The sequence below is a fragment of the Bombina bombina genome, chromosome 4 (genome assembly GCF_027579735.1).
Source record: "Bombina bombina isolate aBomBom1 chromosome 4, aBomBom1.pri, whole genome shotgun sequence".
In the NCBI taxonomy this organism is placed as follows: Eukaryota; Metazoa; Chordata; class Amphibia; order Anura; family Bombinatoridae; genus Bombina; species Bombina bombina.
This window is the reverse complement of record NC_069502.1, coordinates 569,692,844-569,700,091: the sequence shown is the minus strand read 5'-3', so window position 1 is coordinate 569,700,091 and position 7,248 is coordinate 569,692,844.

Sequence of the window (7,248 nt, the reverse complement as noted above, 5' to 3'; positions counted from 1 at the left end):
CAGAAGGGACCCTAGCATCTTTGTGAAGATTCTTGGCGCCGTGGCCAACCCGAAGGGAAGAGCCAAAAACTGGTAATGCCTGTCCAGAAAGGCAAACCTGAGGAACTGGTGATGATGTTTGTGGATAGGAATGTGTAGATACGCATCCTTTAGATCCACGGTAGTCATATATTGACCCTCCTGGATCATTGGTAAAATAGTCCGAATGGTCTCCATCTTGAAGGATGGAACTCTTAGGAATTGGTTTAGGATCTTGAGATCTAGAATTGGTCTGAAGGTTCCCTCTTTTTTGGGAACCACAAACAGATTGGAGTAGAAACCCTGCCCTTGTTCTGCTTTCGGAACTGGGCAGATCACTTCCATGGTAAAAAGGTCTTCTACACAGCGTAAGAATGCCTCTCTTTTTATCTGGTTTACAGACAATTGAGAAAGATGGAATCTCCCCCTTGGAGGAGAATCTTTGAAATCTAGAAGATACCCCTGGGTTACAATTTCCACGGCCCAGGAGTCCTGAACGTCTCTTGCCCAGGCCTGAGCAAAGAGAGAGAGTCTGCCCCCTACTAGATCCGGTCCCGGATCGGGGGCTACCCCTTCATACTGTCTTAGTGGCAGCAGCAGGCTTTTTGGCCTGTTTACCCTTGTTCCAAGCCTGGTTAGGTCTCCAGGTTGGTTTGAGCAAAGTTCCCCTCTTGCTTTGCAGCCGGGGAAGCGGAAGCAGGACCACCCTTGAAGTTTTGAAAGGAACGAAAATTATTTTGTTTGGTCCTTGTCTTATTCGACTTATCTTGAGGGAAGCATGACCCTTCCCCCCAGTGATGACCGAAATGATCTCTTTCAGTGCAGGCACAATAAGGTCTTACCTTTGAAAGGGATGGTCAAAAGCTTAGATTTAGATGACACATCAGCCGACCAGGACTTAAGCCATAACGCTCTACGCGCTAAAATGGCAAAACCTGAATTCTTTGCCGCTAACTTAGCGAGATGAAAAGCGGCGTCTGTAATAAAAGAATTAGCTATCTTAAGAGCCTTAATTCTGTACAGAATATCATCTAGTGGGGTCTCCACCTGAAGAGCCTCTTCTAGAGCCTCAAACCAGAAGGCAGCTGCAGTGGTTGCAGGAACAATGCACGCTATAGGTTGAAGAAGAAAACCTTGATGAACAAAAATTTTCTTTAGGAGACCCTCTAATTTTTTATCCATAGGATCAATGAAAGCACAACTGTCTTCAATAGGTATAGTTGTGCTCTTAGCCAGAGTAGAAATAGCTCCCTCCACCTTAGGGACCGTCTGCCATGAGTCCCTCTTAGGGACTGGAAAAACATCAGTGTAAACAGGAACCTCTAAATATTTGTCCATTTTACACAATTTCTCTGGAACTACAATAGGGTCACAATCATTCAGAGACGCTAAAACCTCCCTGAGCAATAAACGGAGGTGTTCTAGCTTAAATTTAAATGCCGTCATATCTGAATCTGTCTGAGGGAATATCCTTCCTGAATCAGAAATCTCTCCTTCAGATAGCAAATCCCTCATCCCTACCTCAGAACATTGTGAGGGAATATCGGATACAGCTACTAAAGCGTCAGAAGCCTCAGCATGTGTTCTTAACCCAGAGCTACTGCGCTTCCCTTGCAACCCTGGCAGTTAAGATAAAACCTCTGTGTGGGTAGTATTCATAACTGAGGCCATATCTTGCAAGGTGAAAGAATTAGACGCACTAGAAGTACTTGGCGTCGCTTGTGCGGGCGTTACTGGTTGTGACACTTGGGGAGAACTAGATGGCAAAACCTGATTTCCTTCTGTCTGAGAATCATCCAGTAGCTCTGGGTTAAGAACAAATGCTGAGCCTTCTGACGCTTTAGTAGCCGTATCCGATATTTCCTCACAATGTTCTGAGGTAGGGATAAGGGATTTGCTGTCTGAGGGAGAGATTTCTGATTCAGGAAAGATGTTCCCTCAGACAGATTCAGATATGACGGCATTTAAATTTAAGCTAGAGCACCTCTGTTTATTGCTCAGGGAGGTTTTAGCTACTCTGGATGACTGTGACCCTATTGTCGTTCCAGAGAAATTGTGTAAAATGGACAAATATTTAGAGGTTCTTGTTTAAACTGATGTTTTTCCGGTCCCTAAGAGGATTTCGGACAATGTTACTAAGGAGTGGGATAGACCATGTATTCCGTTCACTCCCCCTCCTGTTTTTAAGAAAATGTCTCCCATTTCTGACACCATAAAGGACTCATGGCAGACGGTCCCTAAAGGTGGAGGGAGCTATTTCTACTCTGGCTAAGCGTACAACTATACCTATTGAAGACCGTTGTGCTTTCATTGATCCTATGGATAAAAAGTTAGAGGGTCTCCTAAAGAAAATTTTTGTTCATCAGGGTTTTCTTCTTCAACCTATAGCATGCATTGTTCCGGTAACCACTGCAGCTGCTTTTTGGTTTGAGGCTCTAGAAGAGGCTCTTCAGATGGACGATATTTTGGACAGAATTAAGGCCCTTAAGTTGGCTAATTCTTTTATTACAGACGCCGCTTTTCAACTTGCTAAGTTAGCGGCAAAGAATTCAGGTTTTGCCATTTTAGTGCGAAGATCGTTATGGCTTAAGTCCTGGTCAGCTGATGTGTCATCTAAATCTAAGCTTTTGACCATCCCTTTCAAAGGTAACACCCTATTCGGGCCTGCACTGAAAGAGATCATTTCAGACATCACTGGAGGGAAGGGTCATGCGTTGCTTGTGCGGGCGTAACCGGTTGTGACACGTGGGAAGAACTAGATGGCGAAACCCGATTTCCTTCTGTCTGAGAATCATTTAATGCCAAATTCTTATAAAGTCAAAATATGCTGTTTGCAATTAATAGACATATCAGTACAATTGGGACACATTCTTAGAGGGGGTTCCACAATGGCCTCTAAACAAATTGAACAATGAGTTTCCTCAGTGTCAGATATGTTTAACAGGCTAGTAATGTAGCAAGCAAGCTTGGAAAACACTTTATTTAATGAAAAAAACACAATTTGCAAAAACGGTACTGTACCTTTAAGAAACAGGTTAAAATTGCTTCAAAAATTCCGAAATTTTAACAGTGTACCCACTAAGCTTTAGAAGGATTGCACCACAAGTAAAAAAGCAATAGACCCCCAAATGAAAAAACCGGATTGATAATTGTCTAAAACCGGTTAAAAAACCCTAAAGCGCCTTGCCACAGCTCTGCTGTGGCCCTACCTGCCCTTAGGAAGCGATAATATGGGGTTTAAAGCTTCAATTAGTCCCTCAGAAAACTATCAGGACCTCAGGAGAAGTTGCTTGCTGCTTGCAAATGTAAGCCCCGCCCACCTCCCTCGATGTTGCTGGGGCCTACACAAAACTAACAAACCCTGCCTGAAAGCCATGTGGGTTATAAACAACCCCAAAGAACCCTCAAGCAAATGTCCCATAAAACAGAAAACGTTACTCCCAGACACAAAAACGTTTGTCCCAAATTCACATAACAAACTGAGTGCCCACAAAAAATTAACCCTTTATGCAAGCTAGTAAAAACCTCTGATAACACTAGGATTACTGCTTACCCTTCCCCTAATGGGGACACTGTCAGCCTTTCTGAGTTAACACAGTCTCTGCAGAAAATATGACTGAACATACCTCATTGCTGTATAGCAAGAAACCGTTCCTCACACTGAAGTTTTACTGTACTCCTCAGCTTCTGTGGGAACAGCAGTGGACCTTAGTTACAAATGCTAAGATCATCATCCTCCAGGCAGAAATCTTCATCTATGTCCTGCCTGAGAGTAAATAGTACAACACCGGTACCATTTAAAAATAAACACTTGATTGAAGATAAAATAAAACTGTTTAACACCTCTTCTCTTTACCCTTCCTGCTTAGAGCCAGCAAAGAGAATGACTGGGGGGTGGAGTCAAGGGGGAGCTATATAGACAGTTCTGCTGTGGTGCTCTCTTTGCTACTTCCTGTCAGGAAGGACAATATCCCACAAGTTAGGATGAATCCGTGGACTCGGTACATCTTGCAAAAGAAAGATGTGTCCAATGACGCTCACCATTAGCAATAGGTTGAAGAAGACCCACAGGAAGACGTTGAGGAGTCTTATTCTGTGCACAAACTGAGCAGGAGGCAACATACGCAGCAATATCAGAACGAAGACCTGGCCACCAGAATTGTCGAGTGACAGACCAAATCATTTGGTTCTTGCCTGGGTGACCTGCAGCTTTAGGATAGTGGCAAGTGTGCAAAAGTTTAGTTTGAAGATTCCCAGTAACAAAGCACTTACCACTACGTTTTTTTAAGGGGCTGCATTGGTTTGTGCGGCCAGAATCTCCTCCCCCAAGGGAGAAATCAAATTAGTACGTATGGTAGCCAAAATATGGTCAGGAGGTATAACAGGAGTAGGACAGAGGCGAAAATTGTCGAGAGAGGGCATCAGCCCTAACATTCTTACTACCAGGCAGGTAGGAGACCACATAATTAAACTGAGACAAAAATAGCGCCCATCTGGCCTGTCGGGGCGACAAAAAACGTTTTGCTTCAGATAGATAAGTTAAATTCTTGTGGTCAGTAAGAATGAGCATTGGCACGCTAGTACCCTCGAGAAGATGCCTCCATTCCTCGAGTGCCAAAATTATGGCCAGTAATTTCCTGTCACCAATTTCATAATTGCACTCCGCTGGAGACAATTTCTTAGAGAAAAAAACCACACAGATGCAAGGAACTGGCAGGCGTAGGACGTTGAGACAAGAGGGCACCTACTCCAGTCTCAGACGCATGTACCTCAAGAACGAAAGGCAGGACAGGGTTAGGATGAGCCAGAACTGGAGTGGCAGCAAAGGCAGTCTTAAGACTATCAAAGGCCTTAATGGCAGTAGGTGACCAAAGGAGTGGATCATTCTCTTTACGGGTCATGTCTGTGATAGGTTTGACCAAGGAAGAAAAGATTTTAGTAAACTTTCTATAGTAATTGGTGAACCCCAAAAAACATTGAATAGACCGAAGACCAACTGGGCGAGGCCACTGCAGAACTGCAGATATCTTGTCAGGATCCATGCAGAAACCTGCAACGGAGATAACATAACCTAGGAAGGTTACTTGAGTCTGATGGAACTCACATTTCTCGAGTTTACAAAACAGGCCGTTCTCAGTCTCTGAAGAACCTGTGTAACATCAGAACGATGAGCCTCAAGTGTGGGTGAGTGTATGAGGATGTTGTCTAAGTACACCACAACACACTGTTGCAACATATCTCGTAGGACATCATTAATAAATTCCTGAAAAACAGCAGGAGCATTACATAGGCCAAAGGGCCTTACAAGATACTAATAATGCCCGCTCCTGGTGTTAAATGCTGTTTTCCATTCGTGACCCTCCTTAATCCTAACGAGATTGTACGCTCCTCTCAAATCAAGTTTAGTAAAGACCATAGCTCCCTTGAGGCAGTCAAAGAGTTCCGTAATGAGCGGAATAGGGTAAGCATTCTTAATGGTAAGACGATTAAGACCGCTATAATCGATACATGGTCTCAACTCGCCACCCTTTTTCTTCACAAAGAAGTAGCCAGCCCCTACAGGAGAGCAGGATTTGCGGATGATTCCCCGAGACAGAGCATCGGTAACATACTCCTCCATAGCACAATTCTCTGCAACAGACAGCCCCGAGGAGGAATGGCTCCGGGTTGCAGGTCTAGTGCAAATTGATCCAAGCGGTGATCCATCCTGGAAATGATGGCAGGTAAAGGTGGATTATTAGCACCATCAGGATTCATGGCCTTTGCGTAATGTCAGGGTGCCAGGAATCAGACTGAGACGAGAAGTGCAAAAATAATCACACCTTTATTAATAGCAAAAAAATAATAAAAAGTCCACAAGTCAAATAACAAGCCAGGAATCAAAACCAGAGCTGGTAGTCAGACGAGCCGAGTCAGGAGCCAAAGCGAATAGTCAGACGAGCAAGAATCAGGAACAAGGAAAACAGCAGAGTCATGAACAAGCCAGGGATCAGGAACCAGGAAGAACGTCAGGCAGCCAGGTAATACACAGGAACTCTCACAAACAGGTCTGAGACAATGCAAAGGCAAAGCATACTGAACAGAGGCCCTTTAAATAATAAGTGATGACATAATTCTGAGACTGCATCCTGTCTCACATGGATGATGCACACCAGTCTGGCCATAAAAGGAAGTGTAGGAAATGAGCAGCAGCCCCCACAATGCACCATAGTCAGGAAGAGAGGTGAGTAAAATGGCTGCCAGCAGCACATGGCAAACAACAGGGGAAAAAACCCTGACAGGGAGATGGGAGGGCTGGTGCTGCCCAATTTTGAATTGTATAACTGGGCAGCTCAGTGTAAGTTTGCCATAGATTGGTTGACGGGTCAGGAGAAATTCACAGACTTTAAATTGGAGGGCACTCTAATAAGACCATGGGCGTTGGAGATGATACCACAAATGACAACTGCAGGCGACTAAATGTCTTCGGGATTTAAACCTTTTAAGCCAACCAGCGAGAGCTTGGATACTAGCTTGTAGATGGTTGGGAGTCACTAATAGAATAGTATCATACTTACCATGGTGCGGGAATCCTGAATTCCCAGCAGATATCACGTCCAAAGCTTTTATACAGTGGAGAAGACAGGGGTTGTGTACCGTAGGTCAGACATTGATGGAAGGAGGAAAACATATGCAGTCAATTGAGGGAAGCCTTTGGATTGCCTAGGACACATCACTATGCTTATCTGCAGGCTAGACACTACTTTAACATGTTACATAGGGAAGAAAGTCTAACTGATCAAACACCAATTATCCAAAGTATAACACTTGCAAAACATGGGAAAACTTCCATATCCACAATCTACAGGCGATTGTTGAAACCGGTGAACATAAAGTGCATAAGTAAGATAATAGCGATATGGGGATCTAAGCTGGGGGAGGTGGTTCCAGATAAAGATTTTGAGGAAAGTATTCACAAAGTCAAACTAGCCACCCTCGCTTCAGAGGTGAGGGAATCACACTTTAAACTATTACATGATAGTTATGTTACACCCAAAAAGTATCAACACTGGAAACCAGACAGAGAGAATAAGTGCCCTAAATGTGGACTGGTGAATGCAGACATTAGACACATGCTTTGGAGCTGTCCTCATTTGGTCAGGTCTTGGAAGATGGCAGAGTTCTGGGCAAAGACACAGGCGCAGCTTCCGGTTGAGAATTGGACATTTCAGAATGTAGTATTGTTGAATT